General features: G+C 44.4%; 1 protein-coding gene across 1 annotated transcript in view; it reads right to left on the reverse strand.

Annotated features, from left to right (window-relative positions):
- FRMD4B (FERM domain containing 4B) overlaps nt 1-23,929 on the reverse strand; it is a 237,002-nt gene that overhangs the window by 163,402 nt on the left and 49,671 nt on the right. Inside the window, exon 2 of the mRNA XM_035106673.2 lies at nt 8,846-8,973. The gene's annotated coding sequence lies outside the window, so the exon portion shown is untranslated. The remainder of the gene's footprint in view (nt 1-8,845; nt 8,974-23,929) is intronic.

The raw sequence follows: 23,929 nt of genomic DNA on the forward strand, positions 1-23,929 counted from the left end.
AAAAAATTCTGCTGGGCAATGGACTGGCATCATCATCAGCCTTATCCAGTGGGAATTGTGACATTTGGAAATGTCGAAAAACAAACCCTCAAACCTGGACAGAACACACACACACACACACCAGTGAGAAAGGATGTTGGAGAAGGAAACTCTAGAGGTGGGGGGGTCAGCCCTGCCCATATTCGCTGTGGTAGTTTAGATGAGTCAGCCTAGAGAGAGGAAAGGAAGACATTGGAGCCACACCAAAAAGGGAAAGGGCAGAGGTGAAATCAAACTTACCCACCAGAATGATGAACAGACTGGTGAGAGTGGCATTCAAGAGAAAGCAACTTTTGGTACTGCACAAAATATGGGGGGGGGGGTTCAAAAGCTGTATATGACCTAGATTAATTTCCACTGATGTAATTCTCTATTTTTTGTTCTCCTGATGGTTTCTTGCAGGAGAATGATTTGCAGATGGATAGATGATCTGCCTCCCTGGCAACAGTGTTGTCTCAGATGATGTTAGGCAATAGGAAGGGTCTACCTGTAATCCGTGATTGTTGCTTCATACAGGGACATTCAGCCCCCGCTGCCCCAGATAATCAGACAAAGAAGATGGCTGTTGTACTCAAGGCAGACTGGTTTTCTTCTAGTGTCCTATAATTCTTAACTGTGACCCTAGAATTGTAGAGTTGGAAAGGGACCCTGAGGCTCATCTAGGTCCAACTCCTCCTGCAATGCAGGTGATCCACAATGACCAGGTCTTAGATTTCTTTCTTATTCAAGTTATCACATAGGATTGTGCGAACTTATAGCTTTGTTATTTGCCCATTTGATATGGAGCTGGCAAAAACATGTCTGAAAAGCATGGGATATTCAACATGTCTGCCTCGAGCCCTCCAACCCTTAAAAATGCTTCTAGCTCTCTTCATGAGAAAAGGCAACTGTGGTCCTGACATTCTGCCCACCCCCTTCCTCCACTTGTTGTGGTGGGCAAGATTCCAGCAGTGCCACACAGCAGATATGGGGGGGGGGGGGAAGGGCAGGAAGGGAAAATGAATGGGTGGGAGAAAGCCACACCTACCTTCTTTCCTCTTGCATAGAGAGATTTAAAGCTATAGTAACAGTTCTCCAGGCTGCAACCGGGCAACTCTGCCTGTGACCTCTACAGCGGCTTGGGCATGCTTGGTGCTACCGGTACTAAATGTCACTAGAGCAAGAACCGAAGTGGAACTAAAGCCGCATAGCATTACATAGATATAGATAATATATACGTTTCAAAGTGTTGGTGTTGATCTTTAAAGCCCTTAATGGATTTGGCTCTGTACTCCTGAAGGAGCATCTCCACACACATTGTTCAGTCCGGCCACTGAGGTCTAGCTCCACGGACCTTCTGGCTGTTCCCTCACTGTGAGAATTGAAGTTACAAGGAACCCGGCAGAGGGAACGCCCTCCCATCAGATGTCAAAGAGATAACCAATTGCATGGTTTTCAGAAGACATCTGAAGGCAGCCCTGTATCGGGACGCTTTTAACGTGTGGTGTTCTGTTGTGTTGCTGTTGTAGTGTTGTTGCATATACCCTATTGGGAGCATCCCAGTCAGGTGGGCAGGGTACAAAATAAATAAATAAACATAAACATATAAAGTAATATAATTCTTGATTGGTGAGTGCAGAGCAAAAGGGCCAAACATTTAATCAAGAAAGAGCAGGCAAACGATGTAGTAGGCAGAGAAGGAGCAGGTGGGGGAAAGAATAAAAACGAACAGGGATTTAATAAGAGACTGTGAAGTCCAAATGTTTAGACTCGTTTTTGGAATCTCTGTTTATTGATCAAGTCTGCAGCCTGGACTCTTCCATACTTTAAAATTCAATTACTGAGATTTTCATATATATATACTGCTATTACAATGAGCAACTTACACGGCCTGTCTGTTACTCAGGTCTGATCCTTCTTTTGCCAATAGATTGTAAAGGAACAACTGTTCTCCTTAGAGAGAACATAAGGTGAGCAGGGCCTGTCAGAGGAAGCCATTTGGAAAAGGAAGAGGATGTCTGGCAGCAAAGCACAAATGCTTATACAGGGGCCCATTTAGGCAGCCATAGGAAGGTGGCCTGGCACTTCAAAGTTCCTTGCTATTCACACAAGTGAGCCAAATGAATGACTCTAGGGAAGCTGATAATAAATAAATAAATTAATTAATTAATTAATTAATTAATTAATTAATTATACCCCACCCATCTGACTGGGTTTCCCCAGCCACACTGGGCAGCTCCCAACAGAATTTTAACAGCACAATAAAACATTCAAACATTAAAAACTTCCCTAAACAGAGTTGCCTTCAGATGTCTTCAAAAGTCAGATAGTTGTTTATTTCCTTCACATCTGAAGGGAGGGTGTTCCACAGGACAGGAACCACTACCGAGAAGGCCCTCTGCCTGGTTCCCTGTAACTTCGCTTCTCTCAGTGAGGGAACCGCCAGAAGGCCCTCAGAGTTGGACCTCTGTGTCCAGGCTGAGCGATGGGGGTGGAGATGCTCCTTCAGGTAAACTGGGCCAAGCCCAGTTACTGTAGAAACTAAAGCACATCCACCAACAAAAGAAGAGTGGCAGATGAAACTGATGGACTATGCCGAGTTGGCGAAATTAACTGGGAAAATTCGGAACCAGCAAGACCAGACTTTCCTGAAAGACTGGAAGAAATTTATGATGTATTTGAAAGACAATTGTAATCAATTGACATCGCTTGTAGGGTTGCAAGAGCTTTTGTAAGGAGAACCATATGAATTATTGCGAAAGAGGACTAAGAAGGAGTTTATGTAGGATATGGCTTTTATAGCAATAACTATTAAAATAAAATGCAAAATCAGAAAGAAAGTCGAAGTTGACGGAAGTCTCAGGCTGTGATAGGCGAAGGTTGTTTGTTGTATAGGATGGGATGTTTGGAAAATATGTGCAAAAACCAATAAAAATTATATATATACCGTGTTTCTCACATTTTAAGACATGTCTTATATTTATTTTTACTCAAGAAAATAAGCCTATGGCTTATTTTCGGGGGGTGTCTTATTTTATATTTTTTACTAACCAGTAAGTTGCTGCTGCTGCTCAAGCGCCAACAAAGCGCCCAGCAGCGTGCGCCGCATGGAGCCCCAAGCCAGCGGGACCCGCTGAAGTGCCGACAAAGCTCCCGGCAGTGCTGCACAGAGCGCCCTGAGCCGCAGGAGGAGCACCGTGGCTCTCGGCCTCTCCGCCGTCCCGTTCCTGTCTCCGCCGCAGGCGCCGCCTCCTCCTGCTCCCTCCCGGGGCGTCCCAGGCTTCGCCCGCTCGGCAGCACTCCATGCAAAGCCAGGGGCAAGCGCAATTCCACCAGGAGGTTCCCTCCGTGGCACCCATAGAGACCATAGAGGAAAGGCGCGTGGCAGACACACCACTTCCGACTTCCGTTACCCTCACCCACTCCTGCTGCGGCTCGGGGCGCTCTGCGCAGCGCTGCCGGGAGCTTTGTCGGCGCTTCAGCGGGTTCCATGCCAAGGGGAAAGGAAGGGAGGAGGGGAGAGAGAGCGGGCAGAAAGGGAGGAGGGGAATAATCGCTGGCGCTACACGGCAAAAGAGAAAGGCAAGTTATGGCTCCACGTGGAGCGACTGTCCCTTCCAGTTTGCTGCTGCTGCACGCCACGAACAGCGGAGGGTGAAAGGAGCAGCGCCGGGTAGCCAGAGTAACCTCCACCACCCCACAGCCACGACGTTTCCCAGCACAGGACGATTGAGGCTTTGTCAGCGCTTCAGCTGGGTCCCGCTGGCTCGGGGCTCCACATGGCGCGTGCTGCTGGGTATTTTGGCGAGGCCCTCCAGAACTGCACTTACGGTAGCACTATGGCTTATTTTCGGGGTATGTCTTATATTTTTTCAAAGCATGAAAATCGTGCCATGGCTTATTTTATAGGCATGTCTTAAAATGTGAGAAACAAGGTATTTTTAAAAAAGAAACTAAAGAGCATCCAGAACTTCACATGACTCATTGAAAAAGATGCAGGCTCCCCCTTATGAGAGGGAAGGAAATATTAGTATCCACATGTTGCACTTCGGAGATGCACATGGGGTGCTGGTCAGAAACTACATTACCCAGCAGGCCAATCCAGAGTCCAGCACAGGGGCAAATGGGCCATCCTCTCTATGGAGAGGACTGGTCCCTTTCTCCTCCAAATCTCTGTCCTTCTACACTAAACAGTGGTGACAGTTGTCTGGGCCGACAGTAAATGACAAGGGGACACCTGAAAGAGATCCTGCTCTCTTACACGTGTATTACTTTAGCCTCAGGGTTGCCAAACCCTTTGGAATCTTATTAATGATGATGCATTCATTCTTACTGTATCCCCCCACCCCAAAAAAATGGTCAAAATAACTCTTAAATAGATGGTTGGATATTTTCATATACCTATGTTTGTTTTACAACTTTTTATCCATAATTGGTACAACACAGAGCAAGTCTCTGATAGCCTTCAGGATGTCAAGAACGGGCTTCCCAAGGTAGACCACGTTCTGCAATATGATACATGGCTTTCTTTTATTTTATTTTTATTACCCTGTGCCCTGAACAGGACAAGGAAGAGGAAAACAAAGCAGACTGAACATAAAATGAAGAACAACCCAATTTCCCGTAGTAAGGCTCTGCCGTTTGGAATGCAATCGATATGTCTCCATCGTGGAATTATGCATCCTCCCTCCACTACATCACACTGCACGATCACACCATCTGTTACCTGGCCAGGTATCTCCTGGTGGCACTTGCTGCAAAGATTTGCAGTTATGTTCCTTTTAGCTCACCACTGAGATTATGAGAATGGATGGTTTTTGCCATTAAAGGCAGGGCACCTGTCACTAGCATACAAGACATTTGGGATGCTGCCTAGTGGCAAGTGGGTAACAGCTTAGTTATTCTCTGGCATATGGGATATAATGTGCATAATGCCAACTCTAATGAATAGTGCTTGATGGTGCTGCACGTCCAGAGAAGACTGCAGAAGCAACTTTTCCAGCCGTTTGTTTGTCAAGATGGAGTGCATTAATACCAGCTGTTTCATTTCCAAGTAGTCGGTATTTCAATACTGTATATGATTGTTCCAGTGATGACTTTGCGGTGTGTGTGTGTTCTTTTCAACCACAAGCAGGCAACCCCAACACCTCACCCCCACCATCCCATTCTTCCATCCCATCACAAATCTTTCATTCTCCTTGTTTTGTTTCCTCCTTATTCTCTGCTGCTTTAAAAAGCTTTTTCTATTGGCTGGTTGTACCTCGTTTTATAAATATGAATGGATTCACCACCACCCTTCATTTTTCCTGGTTCTACGGTTTTCAGAGTGGGAGAAGGTTTTCTCTGAGCTGTCTGAGAACAAAATGGTAAGCCTGAGCCGTGTGTGTGTGTGTGAGAGAGAGAGAGTGTGTGTGTGTACATAACACACTAGCTTAAGGAAGGAATGGCTTTTGTGGCTTTCCAGAGCATTAGCTGAATTGGTCTGTTTTAATTTTTAATCCTCCGTATGCTTATATCACTGGAAGGACAGATCGTGAAGCTGAGGCTCCAATACTTTGGCCACCTCATGAGAAGAGAAGAATCCTTGGAAAAGACCCTGATGTTGGGAAAGATTGAGGGCACTAGGAGAAGGGGACGACAGAGGACAAGATGGTTGGACAGTGTTCTCGAAGCTACGAACATGAGTTTGACCAAACTGTGGGAGGCAGTGCAAGACAGGAGTGCCTGGCGTGCTATGGTCCATGGGGTCACGAAGAGTCGGACACGACTAAACGACTAAACAACAACAACAACATGCTTATTTTATAGTAAAGGTAAAGGGACCCCTGGCCATTAGGTCCAGTCGTGACCGACTCTGGGGTTGCGCGCTCATCTCGCATTATTGGCCGAGGGAGCTGGCGTATAGCTTCCAGGTCATGTGGCCAGCATGACAAAGCCACTTCTGGCGAACCAGAGCAGCACACGAAAACGCCGTTTACCTTCCTGCTGTAGCGGTTCCTATTTATCTACTTGCATTTTGACGTGCTTTCGAACTGCTAGGTTGGCAGGAACTGGGACCGAGCAACTGGAGCTCACCCCGTCACAGGGATTCGAACCGCCGACCTTCTGATCAGCAAGCCCTAGGCTCAGTGGTTTAACCCACAGCGTAGCCCCATCAAACTGAGTGAAGTTTACTTCTGAGTATAGTCATACCTCGGAAGTCGAACAGAATCTGTTATGGAAGTCTGTTCAACTTCCAAAGCATTCGAAAACCGAAGTGAGGCTTCTGATTGGCTGCAGGAAGCTCCTGCAGCCAATCGGAAGCCGCAGAAGCCCCGTCGGACATTTGGCTTCCAAAAGAACATTCGAAAACCGAAACAGTCACTTCTGGGTTTCAAACGTTCGGGAGCCAAAATGCTCAAGAACTAGGCTGTTCAAAAACCAAGGTACGACTGCACATGAGAAGAGCTGTGCTGGATCAGACCACAAGCTCATCTAGTCCACAAAAAGGAACACTATCAATGGCTGCTAGCTATAACTCCCTCCAGTGAATAGCACTTGCTGGGAATCACAAGCAGGGACAGTACCGCTGCACTCAGATCCTGCTTGCAGACCTTCCATAGGCATCCGGCTGGCCACTGTGAGACAAGGATGAAGGCAAGATGGGCCTTCAGTCTAATCCAGCAGGGCTCTTTTTATGACTAAGGGCCCCTCCAGACTGTGAGTATACATTGCAACATATCAAAGACACCATGATGCGGCATTCATACAGGACACATTGTTCTACTTTATTAGTAGTTCTGCAATAATCCCCCAGTGCTATTGCATTATTGCTGTCTGGAGGGGCAGCCTTGCACTTTAATGCAACAAAAAGGGAGCAATTAAAATAAACACTTGTGGTATAAGAAGTAACAGGATTTTATCAGGAAACTATGAGACATGCCCTGATTGGAAACAAAGCAGTGTGTCTTTCCCCGAAACTTTTGCAGGCACAAACAGTATTGAAAGCGAGATTGCATTCAATCGCCCTGATGCCACCATCAAGCACAAATCATCATGAATGCACAATGAAAAGGATGTCTTAATGCAGCTACTCCTTCAAAAAATAAAATTAAAGTTTGAATCAGCTCTCAGTGTGAACCGACCTAAAGACTGGCGTACGTAACACACTTTAAAAAACTATCTTGATCCTATTTTGAGATTTTAAAAATGTAGGAATGAAGTTGGCTGGAAGTTCTCTAAAATGGATACAGACAGTGGTCACTCTCCTTTTCAATAATTACAGAATGAACTTCCATGTAAGAGTTAGAAAGGTCAGGTTTCAAGATGAGATGGCCTCATAGATGCTGCTAAATCCATTCCACTGAAGACCCATTCCATTCCATTCCGTGCAGGTGAGAAGCACAGCAGCCCACCAGAGGAGCTATTCTGTTCCTCGTGCTCCCTCTGGTGGTCATGCCACACAATTAAAATAGAAGAACCCAGATCTGTGGTGAGTGGGGCAGGATTGACATTTTTACAGAGAGTCTCCAAGGGTGAAAAGCAGAATGTGTACGTTAGGTGTAGTTCTGGAATTCTTTTTCCTTCTGGATTTTGGGGGGGAAAATGCAATAGAGCCGCTTAAGGATGCAATTTGAAATGAAAAAGCTAGCACCAATGATCCTTTTTCCTTGCACCCCTGTTACCCCCAGGTTCTTTGCCATCACTGGGAGGAAAAAACAACAACCAAATGCCTCTTAATCTCCTGCATTGGTCTTCTGCGCCAAACTGAGGTCTGCATTGCACAGTGTGTGCAGGGGAAAGACCAAAAGAGAAATCATTGACCTATGCATAATGTGTTGTTTCTGCCCTGGGACCAGCAGTGCAGAATGGACGTGGCCAGAGAGGTGCAAGGATGTGGAAGAGAGATGTGTATGATGCAGATATATCAGTGTCCCTTATTCTTTGCTCAACACCAGCTCAGTCAAACAATAATTTTAATTTGAAGTTAAAATGGGTTTTGAAAGCTTTGCTCGACATCCGTATATTCCAGGGGTGATAATCTACAACAGCCAGCAGACCGAGTAGGGCAGTGAGGCGGACCTATGACACGCGTGTCAGACATGACACGCAGAGCCCTCACTGCTGGCACGCGCCCCATCAGCCCATTCATGCTGTTGTTGTTATTTTTCCCCCATTTGTTCTCACGCTCCTCATACAGCTTGTCTCCACTGTTAAAACCCAGATCCTTTGTTGTTGTTGTTGTTGTTGTTGTTGTTGTTGTTGGTAGCCAGAGATTGGTTTTTAACCCCTTCTGTGCTGCTTTTTTCTGGCGCTTTGGCAAACCATGATTGGGTGTAACAGCATTCATTTTTTAACCTGTTCTGTGCTGGTTTTTTTGGCGCTTTGGCAGACTATGTCGGTGCTGCGTGTTAGTTCCAGCGAAGGTATTATTCGTCATTTATTTCTGTTCTCTTTCCCCCCCCAAAAGCGCAGCAGCTTTGGGGCATCCCCCCCAAAAAAGCAAAGCAACTTTTTCACCCCCTCCAAAAAAACCTCCAAAACTTTGGTCATCAGCTCCCCTCAAAAAGCTCAACAACTCTGGGCACTTTGTGATAAATAAGGGTTTTTTGGTTTGGTTTGGTTAAATAATTAGTTTTTGGTTTATATACTGTATATTAATATACAGTTATATATTACAATTATACATTTTTGTTATTTAAACTATAAATATCGCAAAATTATGATTTTTTTCTCTCGAAGTGACACACCACCTGAGTTATGCTCAGTTTTTTGGCGAATTTTGACACACCAAGCTCAAAAGGTTGCCCATCACTGGAGTAGGGGAAACTTTTGTGCTGATTCCTACCTTTATCTCAGAGAACAGCCTCCTCTCTACTTGACCCTCGCTGCAATGGTTTTCAGCCTTCCATTATTACATGAACACTTCTTCACCCTTCTCACTCCTTCCTCCCATCTTTTCCTGTATCCATCTTCCTGTAAGGAGAAGAAAAAAATGTCAAGGGCACATAAATTCAGTTCAGCAGAACAACCTTTGTCAACCTGGTGCCATCTAAATGCTTTGAACTACAACTCCCATCATTCCCATTCAAAGGAATTAATGGGGAATGTCACCAAATGTTTCTGTTTGTGTTCTTGCGACATTGATGTGGCCAGGCTGTCACATAATGCTCATAGGTAGCTTGAAATTGCATATTCTGGGCTGTATTCAATGGTGGCTTTGCAGCTGGTGGAAAGCACTGACTTTTGCACAATTCTGGGCATCCAGATTTCACCAGTCTCGCCCTTCCCACCACTGCCTTCCTAAGCTGCCCCTGAAGTTTGGGGAACCCTTTGATACCAATATGAGATATAGTGACAGAGGGATGCAGCACGTAGCACTAAGGGAACTGATGGACCATCTTTGCTCTGCCAAGTGAATGAAGTGATAACTAGCATCAAGAATGAGGGAAAAAAAATAAAGCAGAGGTGGGATACTGTTTTTGATAGGATTCCTAGTTCACACTAGCACCTTAAACGTTAACACTTCCTTGCAAGGTTGTTTGCGTTTTGAATTAATACCTAAAGGTTGCATTGCAGCTAAGGGAAGAGCTGCTGTTAAAATCTCAGCGTGTTTTACAGGTTGTACCCATGAATTCAGAAATAAGCAACGCTGAGTTCAATGGAATCTAACTATGCACAGGATTGCAGCCATGCCACCGTGTCTGATCAGGGAATGTGAAGGCAGGCCTCCTCAGCCAAATTTCAACCTGCAAACTACTTCACCAGCTCACTATTCTATGATGGGAATTTAGTTACAACTGTCACCGTATATGAAATTAATTGCCATTGCAGAAGCTCACAGAAGAACCAATGTCCTTTAAATGGAAGCCAAATACAAACTAAATTAGCATTAGCCACCCTAGCCCATTGGAAACACAATCCCTTCATGATAAAGTCTGCAGAAAGGTCTCTGCTGACACCATTCAGCACAGATCTAAAACTAGGAAGGAATCTAGAAAATGGGGTTGTTTCACTCTGTGTATAACAGGACTGTAGAAATAACTGCTTCAAATGATGTAAAATTCAATCTACAGGGAAGGCAGGAGGAAAGGGTCCTTATGGGGGCTAAAATGCATATAAATTGTAAAAACACGAATAAAACAAATGAAACGGATATGCCAAGATAAAATAAGTTCCACCCTGGAACAGGGCTGTAAACTTCCACTCTCTAGAGTTAATGGCAAATTTGTAGCTGAGTAAGAAATGGGGCCGAATATTTGATACGTGTCTGTTGTGAGGTGGTCATTTCCTCTGCCTAAATGGTCCATAGTAATAGAACGGCAGAAGCGGCCTGAAGCTCATATGTCCAAATTGCCTGCCACAAGGAATCTCAGGATTATTTCTACCAAAGCATGCAGAGTATATGATAGGAAAAAAGGGGAGGGGAAAAGACTCCAGACACCAGTCGAGGGGGGTGGGGGAAGTGGAAGATAATGGCAAAGAAGGAACGGTCTTTGATGAAGAAGGCAGATGGGCAAACAATCGCTGGTAAACAGCCTGGGACTTCTGTTCATAGTACTTTAATTAGGGAAGTGGAGCCCTAACCAGGGACAAAGGATGGCAGAGCACAAGAGGTGGCATGTTTTGCATCAGTTCCTTGCTGAAAATATATGAAAAGGCTATTATGCAGAGGGCAAAGGAAGCTTCTCTAAGTCACACACACACACACACACACACACACACACACACACACACACGTGTGCGCAATCCTCTAGTCTTTTCCATCATTTTTACTACCTTCATCTATGCACCAGGGGGCAGAATATGCAAAACTACAGTTTTACTAGTTCAAGCATGTTTTTTGCGTTTTTGGAAAAATGAAAGAAAGTGGGGGAAAGTTATGTGCAGGTTTGCCTTTTGCAACTATACATTTTTTAAAAACCTCAGGAGTTTGTAAATAAAAAAGGACGCATTCAATGTCAACTGAAAATTTATAACATCTCTGACAAATCTGTCTTTTTGTTTTCTTTCCCTTTCCGGGTCCTTAGTTGTAATGTGGGACACACATTACAAGCACACACTAAGCCTCTCTTTTTCAGCTGTGAGCATTAACACAATTGCTTTACAATAAATGACACTGAATGTTAGATTATTATCAGTCGTAGGCATGCTTCTTCAATGCGTCTGACTTCCTGGTAAGCGTGTGTAGCACTGCAGCCTAAATGACACTGGACCAGAGCATGAAATAATATTTAGCAAGCGCATCTGACAATTTCCTGCAACTGCAAAGGGTACCTCTGAAAGCAACAATGAAGTACAAACATGTGTAGCTCTGCAAGTCCCCCACTCCAGTGTCAGCCGTGAACTCACTGGATTAGCCATTTTAGCCTTATCCGTAAATGCAGTTGTCATGCAGAGACTCACTTAGTGATAACAGAACATCAAGTGATGATTACTTCTATGGGAGTATCAACCACCACAAAAAAGACATACTCTCAGACTAAAGTGATGTTTCTATCTTGCTGAAGTTAAGCAGGTGTGGCTTTGGTCAGTGGCTGGATGGGTACCCCATGTAAGATAACTTACCTGGGAACCCCATGTAAGATAACTTGAGTTCCATTACGGAAGAAAGGTGGGATACAAATGAAGCAAACAAACAAAGAAAGAAAGAAAGAAAGCGGAGTAGTCATAGCCAAATGCTTGCAAATTGATGCAGATTTCCATGTTTAGCCAAATCTGTCACTAAGTCAATGAGATGACTCTGATGCAATGCCAAACCATGGTTTGTTTCGATGGCTAAACCAGCAACATCTGAGAAACGATCTTTGGGTAGCTGTCAAACCAGGATCAGAAATTAGTTTGGCACCAGTTTGCAAACCATAGTTGGTTTTTAATTCCACCTGAACCAATCAGCCATGGACTGGGACATTTTTTTCATGCTGTTTGGGTGGCGTCCTGGAGTTCTCGAGGAAAGAAAGGGGAGACCACACAATCCATGGTTTGTCTATATGTTTGGAACACGAACTATGGTTTGTTGCCTAAACGATGGTCAGCAAAAACATGGTTTGGCAATACAACCGAACTAATCTATAGTAGTGTTACTGAATGATGTTCGTATATTGTGCAAATCGTCTCTTCCAATAGCTTCCTAAGTAGACAACAGTTAAGCAACTGCAGTATAGGTCAATTTACACCTAGTTTTAGAGTTAATACGAAGAATGCATTCCAACTTGCATTACAGTTGTGCATCTTTAGCATTGCATTGTGCCACAATCCTAAAAGCACTGCGCAGAGTTCAAAGGTTTGGCAATACTGTACAATTCATCACATAGCCATGCTGGCATTCCCTAATAAATTTGTGTGGCTTTATGATAGGAAGGAAGCATGATAGCTCAGTTGCTTAGAGTGTGGTGCTGTGAACACCAAGGCTGCAAGTTCGATCCCCAGAAGGGACAGCTACATATTCCCACATTGCAGGTTGGACTAGATGATCCTCAGGGTCCCTTTCAACTCTGATCTATGATTCTACGATCATCAACAACACCGAGGAAAAGCACCGAAAGCTCATTGATAAGCTATTGGCTCTGGTTTTATTTTCTGGCTCCCACCAAGCAAAAGTGATAAAAAAGGGAAACTGCAGAATTAAGTCATGCCTTATCTTGAATTAAGAACAATAGGTTTCACGCGGCGTTAATCCCAGCAATTCAGCTCCCCTTTAAATCACATGGGACATATATTGAGAAACAGGGCCATAATCCACTCTGACTGCCATCCCAAATCTTTGCCGAGCGAGACTTTGCCAGGTTTTAATAGCTTCTCACAGAAGTAATAATTTACAGCAGTAGGTAATCAAGAGACGTGTGGCAGAGGAGATGAGAAAATGGCATTACGCTGGTACTTTTATTCCAGTCAATTCTGTTTAACAGCTAGCCATCCTACCCCAGGCTCTGACCAGCCGCAATCATTCCTTCTAATAGCAAATGCAATTGGCGATTGCTGACGGGACTGCAGCCAAAAAATGAGGCTGCTGAGAAGAGAGAAGAGAGGGTATTGAGGTGCTTAGAGAAAGCTGGAGGTTTGAAGAAGGGTGTGAAATATTTTTTTAAAGGAAGCCCACCGGGGCAGGGGGGCGGTGGAAGGGCTGTGGCAGTGGAGAGCATGCAGCAGGGGCAAAGGCAGGGGTGCAGGTAACAACAGCCTGTGTGTCTGGACAGTGGGAGAGCAGGTGGTGACTGCGGTGCCAAGGGAGCAACAGTGGCAGGGAGATAAGAAAACAGGCAGGCTTTTCTGGCTTGCGGTTGGCATGCCTGGGAGCTCCTCTTTCCCCTCCTGCACAGATTAAGAAAATATGAATGGACCACATCACACACAAAAGAGGTTTTAATGTGCCTTCCAGCAATTATACCTGCTTCCTTCCACACACAAGATCTGCAGGAGCCGGGGAACTAAAGCAGCAGCAGCAGCAGCAGCAAGCCATGTATTCAGTCACTATAGGGGATATGTATAGACCATAGGTAGACAAACTAAGGCCAGATCCAGCCCACTCACCTTCTAAATCTGGCCCACAGACAGTCCAGGAATCAGCATGTTTTTACGTGAGTAGAATGTGCTCTTTTATTTAAAATGCATCTCTGGGTTATTTGTGGGGCATAGGAATTCGTTCACCCCCCCAAAAAAATATATAGTCGCCCCCCAAGGTCTAAGGGACAGTGGACCAGCCCCCTGGTATAGACTGCAGTTTACATTCAGGAAACCAAACCACTGCTGAAAAAGAATGCAAGAGGCAGGCTCCGGAGTCTGCAATCCTAAACACAGGATGGAATTCAAAGAAGCGCTGAGCAAATAGCTCTGCCAGTGCAAGTATTTCTGCTTGCCTGCTGGAACAATCTTCCCTCTCCTTCCACTGCTATGGGGGTTCTCCAAACCCTCTCCCCCCAAACCCATTTAGAGGGGCAACGGGGAGAGGAGAGGAGGAATCCCTGTTGCACCAGCAGGATTAATTGCGCTGGCTCCCCCTTGCGCAACTATTTAGCAAGAGAATTCCGTTGGTACAACATGAGACCCTTAATCTCAGGGTCACGGGTTCGAGTCCTACGTTGGGCAGAATGATTCCTGCACTGCAGGGGGTTGGACTAGATGACCCTCATGCATGACGCCTTCTGCAATTCTATGAATCTAGCTCAAATTTACTGGTGTGAGCACTGTGTCCTGTACTGAAGACATTGGGACCTAGGTCTGTGAACGCAATGTCAAAACCTGTTTGGCTTTGGTAGGTGAGGTTCAGCTGGGATGCAGTACGGTCTTGGAGGAAAATCCTAAAGTTTTCTATGACGGTGCATAAGTGCTGTTTGCACTTCTATTGTTTATTTGTTTGTTGAATACATTTCTTTCCCCAATCGTTCAACCCAGGTCCAGCCCCGAGGGCCTTCTGGCGGTTCCCTTGTTGTGAGAAGCGAAGTTACAGGGAACCAGGCAGAGGGCCTTCTTGGTAGTGGCACCCGCCCTGTGGAATGCCCTCCCATCAGATGTTAAAGAGAAAAACAACTACCAGACTTTTAGAAGACATCTGAAGGCAGCCCTGTTTAGAGAAGCTTTTAATGTTTAATAGATTATTATATTTTAATATTCTGTTGGAAGCCACCCAGAGTGGCTGGGGAAACCCAGCCCGATGGGTGGGGTATAAATGATAAATTGTTGTTGTTGCTGCTGCTGCTGCTGCTGCTGCTATTTCCCACCCTTCACCATAAGGTGTTAGGGTGGGTTGGAAATATATATATATTAAGATAAATTAAAGCAATATACAATCAGAAGGGTAAGGTGGGCTCTAAAATATATTTACCTCAGGGTCCAGAAGTGCGTCTTCAGCATACAGCAAAAGCTATACAGTGCAGGGGCCAGAAACATCTCTGTGGGTGTGGCACCCAGATATCAGCATCACTCCGTGTCTCCTCTCTCAGTGACTCAGAGCTGAACTTGTGATCTACCTGCATCAAAACGTCCTGTGTGTGAGGTGAGGCCTGACGATGTGAAGGCTGTGTCAGAGGCGTTTTATCTCTTAGTGGCTCCTTCATACACTCAGTGCTGGATGATGCAGTCTCATAAATTAAGCACAGGTCTATGCCCAGTTTGCACGTGTTCTATATTTAATATGAGAGCAAGGCATTAGCGATGGTGGCAATGCTCTGCCTTCACAGTTGGAGGCAGCAAGGTTTCTGGGTACCAGTTGCTGGAAAACCACAGGAGGGGAGAGGGCTTGAATCCTGCTTGCAGATTTCCCACAAGGCATCTGGTTGGCCACTTTGAGAACAGGATGCTGGACTAGATGGGCCATTGGCCTGATCCAGCAGGCTCTTTTTATGTCCGTAAAATGTACCAGAGGAGTTTTGGATGTTCTTAAAAGAAGAAGAGAAGAGTTTGGATTTGAGTTAACATTCTCCTTTCCCTTCCTCCCCCACAACAAACACTCTGTGAGGTGAGTGAGGCTGAGAGACTTCAGAGAAGTGTGGCTAGCCCAAGGTCACCCAGCAGCTGCATGTGGAGGAGCGGGGAAGCGAACCCGGTTCACCAGCTTACGAGTCTACCACTCTTAACCACTACACCACACTGGCTCTCTCTGACTGACCTTCCTTCCCAATCGTTACTAATGATAAAGCTACCCATATTACGATGGCCCACAAAATTGGAAAAAGAGGTGACAAAATAATGCTAGTGCATTCTTCAGTAAGGATAAGGGACACGTCATCCTTATGGAGGGGCACATTTTGGTTCATGCCTGCCAACATCCACAGAGAAATCCTTTGATATGAGATTCCACCATGTCGTCATTTTAAAAAATAAACTTAAAAGAATGTATAGTGTCTATTCACCCAATTCTAGTGCTGTATGTCATAACCACGGCTGGAATTTTATATGCAAAATTTTGGAAAGGTACTTGCAAACCTAGTAAGCCGGATTTATTAAGGAGACTCTGGGATCAATTCAGTATTATAAAGTTAACTGCTATGCTTGGAGATAGAAAGATTTACTGAAGTTATAAATAGCTGGGACCCAATATGTGAAAAAGGCCTAGTAATCTCATGAACAGGAATAGATTGTGTGTTTTATGATGTAACAAAGTCGTTCCTCTCCTTCCTGTACTGTGACCAGGTTGTGATGGATATTTAATAATATCTGAAATGGATCTATTTAATATCTATTTAGTATTATTAATCTAACTTTAAAATGACTTTAATGAATTGAGATCTTATGTAATGAACTAACATTATGTGAATAGAAACATATTTTACTATTGTGTATTTGACATTTTTAATATAGTCATTATATTTATTAGTATTTTATTGTATGCTATTGCGATTTTTAAAAGGGAGAAAAACCTCACCTCCAGTCCACACTTTCACATAAATTAACTCGAACACAACTTGAACAGCAAACGTCCTCAAGGTGATTAAATGCTTAGCTGCAGCAGAAGGGTTAATGGATGGTGAAATCTGAATGAGAGATGAGAGATGATCTGGGTGGAGTGAAAAAGGCCAGGCCATCCAGGCTGCGATGAAAAGCGGCAGAGAACAAGGTCAAAAGGAGGCTTTCTTCTTCTGAGACTACACAGGACTGGATATACTACATGGGAACAGCCAATCAATGCATGATAATAAAAACTAATGCTTGATCAGCTGCTAACAGATCTATACAGGGAAGATTAAAAAAGCTATCAATGCAGAAATTAGGGGATAATATAGCACCATGCCCAGTTGCAACAGAACATTAACTGAGAAGCCAGAGTATAGCCATCACAGCTTGTAGCCATCCAAGCCACACCCTTCTTTCAAAGCTATCCAAGCCACACACTTCTTCCTGTGGAAGTGAGTTCCACAGTTTAACTACGCACTGCACTTTCTTCTTGCTTTTTCACAGCTCTGTCTGGATCACCCCCCCCAAAAAAAAAACTAAAAAGAAATGTGAAAAAGAGTTACAAATCACCATGATCAAACTCCAACCGATTAAAATCCTAGAACTTGGGGAATTAATAAAATGGGTATCAGCTCAGCCAGGGCCAGCGCATCCATTAAGGCGAACTAGGCAGTTGCCTAGGGCGCCAAAATGGAGGGGGCGCTGGCATGATGGGGAGCGCTGCTGGCTTTGCAGGATTCGCTCTGCCACGCGACCGCTGCGCCCTGACGCCACCTACCCGCGTTGAGAGTGGGTGGCAGGAGCGGTGCCGGTGCAGCCCAGGTTTGCCTGGAGCGCCAAGGGCAGCAGCATGTGGAGGACATGTGGGGCGAGAGCAGCCCTTTCCTGCGGATTTCCCATGATTTCAATTCAGCAAGTGGGTGCTAAAAGCCACAGAAAAACTGCCACCAGCATTGAAGTGGATGGTCATACCAAATGTTGTGTGTGGGTATAGAACAATGAATGCTGCCAGTGAATGTTTTCCTGACGCAAACGAATGTGCATTTGAAATCCCAGCTTGGAATGTGTGTATCTGAAATGGAGATGGAGTGTTGAATGTTGCATTGTTTGACATAAGTTGTTTATTTTAAAGTTATTGTGACTTTTTATATTGGATCAGATTGTTACTATTAATGTTTGATGTTTTATTATGTTTTTATAACCACTTCTCCATTAAAAATATTGCCTATATTCTAACACTATCCTGCAGCCTGGTAGTCCCAGGCCCTTGTTTTCTGGTCTCAGTGTACTTCCACTCCGAGAGACAGGTAAGCAAAGTGAGGGTGTAAACCTGGGTACCCCACACTGATACCCAATTCTCTATCCCAACGCTATACAACGCTGTTCCCAATCTAGGAGTCAAATCCTCAGTTCTCAGAGCTAAACTAGATATGATGGGGCAGTTGATTTATGTGTCTGCCTTGTTTAAATGAAAAAGTTTAAATGAAAAACAGAGCAGAGGAGAAGGAAATCAAACCCACCGCCTCCCCTACTTTTCCTTTGCTGTGCTCCATGGTTTAAAACCAACTTTATCCCAGCCCAATTCCAGTCACAATTATATAGTTAATGGCTTAGGTTGCCTTTTAGTAAATACTTCTTCCCCCAGACATGGACCAATCGGGAGAGAAAATTCCGTTATGGAGTACAGTGTGGTTACATTGGGGAGGGGATGGGTTTTGCTTACTTTCCCCTGCATTCCTGCTCATGTATAGCAGGGGGTGGTAACCTGTGGGCCGTTGGGTGTTGTGGAATGACATTTCCCATCAGCCCCAGCCAGCCTCACCAATGGCCAGGGATGCTTCTGTCTGGAAGCCAACAACATATGGAGAGCCAAAGGTGAAGCACACCTGATGGAAAGGCTACCTCTACACACATAAACTACTGTATATGTGAACAGGGCAGATATATTGATAGTGTAAATGAGCCTGACCCGTCCCCTCAAGTCTGTCTCTAAAGTGAAGAGTTTCACGTCTTAAAAACTGAGCTGGCTTGAAAAAGAGAGCTCCCTGGAGTTTTGCTATTATACCAGTAATGGGCACATATCTCCACGTGGTCTACGGCGAACTATGAGCATTGGATTTCTGCACTGAGTTACTGTATGAAATAGAATCCCAGAGAAAATGGGCAATAATTATCAGACGTTTCTAATAAAAGCAAATTAAAAATCACAGCGATTGAGAAGGCAATCCAAAAGATTAAACATGTTACAAGATTATATTTGGAAATACTTTATCTTTTCTGGACAGAGCAAAGAGAGATTGAGCAGGAGTGACACAGTCACTGCCACAGTAAGTTTCCTGCCAATGATGCTTAGTTTTATTTATTAACTGTTGCATTCCAAAAAAAGCAGGAGGGGGGGTACATTTACAAATAGCTGAGAAATGTCAGGACTGGGCAGGTTTCCAATAAGACCATGTGCAATAGATAAATGGTGCTGTTGGCAACTTGAAGGGGTCTTGACGCTCCTGAAGAAAGAACAGTAAGAAGATCACAGTACAAACGTATGCCTTTATATTGAATAATGTGAACAACCCTGAAACTTGCTTTTCTTTAATCTGATTTTCTTTTCTTTTTTGCTTTCATGCAGTGTGTTAACTTCTTAAAGCGTGGAGCCAAAGAACCACCACCAGCAGCAGCAGCAGCAGCAACAGCAGCAGATGCTACAGTACCGTTCCATGATCCCTTGCAAAAATGCAAATGCCAGACTTCTCATAGTGAAGTGCCACAATGTAGTGGGGGTTGTAGTACAATGTGAGAAGCGCGGTGAATAAAAAAGAATGAAACAAAATTTTAAAAAATATTTTTTTAAAAAAAATCCTTCCAGTAGCACCTTAGAGACCAACTAAGTTTGTCATTGGTATGAGCTTTCATGTGTATGCACACTTCTTCAGATACCTGTAGCATGCACACGAAAACTCTAACCAATGACAAACTTGGTTGGTCTCTAAGGTGCTACTGGAAGAATTTTATTTATTTAATTTTGTTTCGACTACAACAGACCAACACGGCATATATGAGGCATATAAACTCACCATAAAAGAGTTTTTACACTCTTGTACTTGAAAAGAGCTTTTACACTCTTGTACTCTATTAAATTCCGTTAGCCAATTCCAAATATGAATACATGAATAATCAGCCAGCAATCCATCTCATATAACCTGCAGCAATCCTACAATCCGGAATGAATCCCTTTTTTAAAAAGTGTGTGACCTTGTATTCATCAACGGTGGCTGCAAAATTCTGCACTTGGCCTCCTCTTAGTTTAGTGCTGTTCCAAGGGTCGACATTAGCTCCACAATCCCATAAACCCCACAGAAGGCTGGCTGACTTAGACCTGTTTCAAAAAGGGCTCTTAAGCCCTTTTCTTTCAGAAGCAATAAATCTGTGTCTCCGCTGCCCTGCTGCAGACGGCAGCCCGGAAGATGGAATATTCTCCCATGGGAAAGCCAGCCAGCCAACCACATCTACATATAGAAAAATGACAGAGAGAAAGCTAGGCTAGAACCCTTGACCCTAACATCTAATTTTCTATGTAGATGCATGTTTTTAAAAAAGAAGAAGAGGAGGAGGAGGAAGAGGAGGAAGAGGAGGAGGAAGGAGGAGGAGGAGGAGGAGGAGGAGGAGGAGGAGGAGGAGGAGGAGGAAGAAGAAGAAGAAGAAGAAGAAGAAGAAGAAGAAGAAGAAGAAGAAGAAGAAGAAGAAGAAGAAGAAGAGGAGGAGTTTGGATTTGATATCCTGCTTTATCACTACCCTAAGGAGTCTCAAAGGGTCTAACAATCTCCTTTCCCTTCCTCCCCCACAACAAACACTCTGAGAGGTGAGTGAAGAAGAAACCTTCAGTCACGTTGAGATGCTACTTGTGTACATTGGCTTGGCCTGGGCATAGGGTTACCATATCCCTGAAAAATAGGCCCAATTATAGCAGTACTCAGGCTGCTGGTGACCTCGACCTCCTACTCAGCTTAAATGACAGATAATGGCAAGTTTAGGGGTGGCCACTGTGGTGCCCTGCAGATGTTGTTGTACCCTGAGGTGTGTGTTGTACGGCAACCATTTGAAACCTGTGGCCCTTGAGATGCTGCCAGGCTTCAGCTCCCATCACCCTCAGGCAGCAAAAGCCAACTGTCAGGGCTGACGGCAACTGTGGTTCAGTAATGTTCAGAGGACATCGAGCTGGCTATCCCAGCCTAGTTACTCTGTGCCTCTGGTGGCGACTAGACTGCCGGTGAGCTAAAGGGAAACACATGAGGCCTAGGTTTCAACAGGTTTCATTTCCGTAATGCTAAAACACGGTTTAGCATTGTGTCTGAACTATTTTATTTTATTGTTTATACCCTGCATTTTTCCATAACGGGACTCAAGCCAGCTTACAGATAAAAACAAGAAAACATTGGGGGGGGGAATACAATAATTAAAGAAAAACAATTAAACATTAATGGAATTGAAACTATATACATAAATAAAAATCTATTGGAAACGTACAAATTATTGCAATAAAAACAGCACAGCATTGGCCCTTTCATTAAAAGCAGTTAGTTCCCCCAAAAGCCTGTTGGAAGAAGAAAGTCTTCACCTGATAATGGAAGGACAAGGAAGGAGCCAGTGTGGCTTCTCCAGGGAGGGAGTTCCAGAGTCTGGGAGTAGCCACCGACCGAGAAGGCCCTTTGAACAGGGCCAAAGTATTCATCCACCTCCCAAATCAGGGTGGCAGACAATGATATTTGCATATATTGTGACAAATACCAGACCGTGCATGTGTGCCCACGTGCTCATGCGCACAATGTATGTGTGGGAGATTCTGTGGTGAAATGAAATGCTAAGCAAAGCCAAGCTAAGCTAAGTGGAGTTTGTGTGAGTGAGCTGCATCAAAGCTAATTTAAGTTCATATATTAAAAATTGAATTTGTAATATTGCAAACCAGGAGCACAATCTTCTTTATGTCTACTTAGAAGTTCGTTCCATTGTGTTCATGCCTTGCTGCATTGTGTTCCAACCATACTGCAGGCAAATATGCACAAATTGCATCAGTGTCTTTTTAGCTGATTTGCCTGCATCCAGGCAGATATTTGGAAATGAAATGTGCACTTCATTTGCTGATGTCATATTTGTGGATTTCACAATCTGCTTATCCAGATAAGTCCTGAATTATTTTACTTTAAATACTGGACACAATATGATCAAATATAACCAGTTTTAGCAAACAGCAGCTGACCTTGGTAACTAAGGTGCCTGTTTTCACAAACCAAAGTGGCTCAAATATTCCCCACACATGCTGTGTGTGGAAGCTGATTCAATGGTATTTAACATACCTGCATATCATATTTCACATACCTCAGAGGTGGATATGTTAGGCCTTCTGCTACGTTAACAAAACTAGCTTTTTAAAAAACCAAGGTGATACCCTAAGTCAAACAGAAAATAAACTGAAATATAATTAAATAGGATACTTGTGCTTTGCACAGAAAATAATCCACAGGTGTGTGATGGGTAGCTCTATCAGTGAACCTACACAGCTATAAAAAAAACGCTCTGCAAAAAAAACCTGTTGTAAAGCTCCCAATTGAAAATATAATTGAGTTGAGATTTCAGCTCTACAGCGTCCTCTGGTGTCGCAGTGTTACAATGCATTTATAACACTGTATTTTGACTAATGTAGCCGAGTCCAGGGTCTGCCCAGCTCATGAACCATCAATCTGAAAATGGCTCAAGACTCTGAGGAGGGTGGAGGCGAAATGCAGTGAAATATACAAAGCAGCACAGCAAATGCTTCCTTGTCGCTAGAATCCTCCTTCCTCACTGTCTAGGGTTGGTGTATTTTTCCCCTACCCCATTCTCACTGAACTGCAGTTCATGCAAATGATGTCAGGACTGTACCCCTAGGAAATAATTGCATGTCGGGTTGATGCTTCTAGCTCACCTAGAGGAATTAATGGGACCTCATTCATTGCTCTTATATTTTCCTTTTCAAAAGCATTATCATGCTTCTGGCACATTTGCTCAAACGGTTTGGGAAGAAAGAGGCTGCACTGTGTGCGTGTGAGGTAGCCCCATCAACCAGCTCTTATTTTTCTAAAGAACAGTCCCTAAGAATCTATACGATGCCACTCGAGCTTCTAGTGATTTGTCTGAAGTGCATTTGCCCTCCCACTTTGCTGGAGAGTTGAGCAAGGTAGTAATTTATCCCTACTGCAGCATCTTGGACTTATTGAGAGCGGATAAAATAGTTAACCACGATGGGTCTTTTAAAAAAATCAAAAAATCCCCCCACTTGCATTCACTTAGCTGGCGTAAGAGCTTGGCAGAATCACGTCCCTTTCTGCCAGACTCTCTGTTCTTCCTCCAATCGGCCCTCGTCCACGTACGGTTACTTGGCTTCACTCAATGGGCATGTTTCCAAAATCTAAACACCGCTGGCACTTGTTCTCAAGATAGAAATGTTACAGAGTTCTCACTGGCATCGATGCCAAAACAACTTCTAAAGTTACAAGACCGTGGGATGCTATCGGGATGGATGCAGCAGATATCCCAGGCAAGCACGTTTGTTGTTGTTTTTTAAAAAGCAAACCACCAAAGCGAATCAGAATATAAGCAGAACTCTTACACTTGCAGGGACTATTTCAGTATATGCTATTCTTTCCCAGCATCCAGCTCAGACCTATGCTCATTTCCTTCTGCATTCAATGGGCAACGCTCTCAAATAACTAGAAGAACTGAAGTCCTGAGAGAGTGCCCCCTCCCTTACCAGCTTACCCCTGCTTGTAGGTCATCAGGTGCTTCTCTCCATTTCCTCCTTGCTGGAGGTGAAACAAGTAAAAAAACAGTGGGAGGGCCTTTCTTCAGTTGTTGCGATGCCCCCATTTGTGCAACGCCCCTCCCTGCAGTCGCTTGCTTGCCCCAATTATTTTCTTTCAAGCATCAGGCAAAAACTTTGTTCTATGCTCTCAGGTTTTGCAGTTTTAGGCATGAGAAGAGAAGACTCCCTGGAAAAGACCCTGATGCTGGGAAAGATGGAGGGCACAAGGAGAAGGGGACGACAGAGGACGAGATGGTTGGACAGTGTTCTCGAAGCTACCAACATGAGTCTGACCAAACTGCGGGAGACAGTGGAAGGCAGGAGTGCCTGGCGTGCTCTGGTCCATGGGGCCACGAAGGGTCAGACATGACTAAACAACAAACAACAACGAGACCATTGATCCATAAAATGAAAGCAATAATCAATGTACTGTACTATAAAATAAATCAGGTCCTCCCTCAAAGAGGGCACATGTTGCAGTGAGACCTGGAAACCAACACCCTGTGTTGTGGGTGGGTAAAATTGGTCAGCCACAACACCCGACTGGTAGGTCCCTCGATTTTGGGTTCAATCTGGCCAATGGGGCACAGTCCAAACGGATCGAGGGACCTATATATACCCATGCACGTGACCCAGAGCTTCCTCTTTCAGTGTGTGCGTTCGGAACACCCGCCCACCTCTCCCTACTTTCAGGGCTTTGTTGCGCTTGAC

This window comes from Zootoca vivipara, chromosome 2 (assembly GCF_963506605.1).
Source record: "Zootoca vivipara chromosome 2, rZooViv1.1, whole genome shotgun sequence".
In the NCBI taxonomy this organism is placed as follows: Eukaryota; Metazoa; Chordata; class Lepidosauria; order Squamata; family Lacertidae; genus Zootoca; species Zootoca vivipara.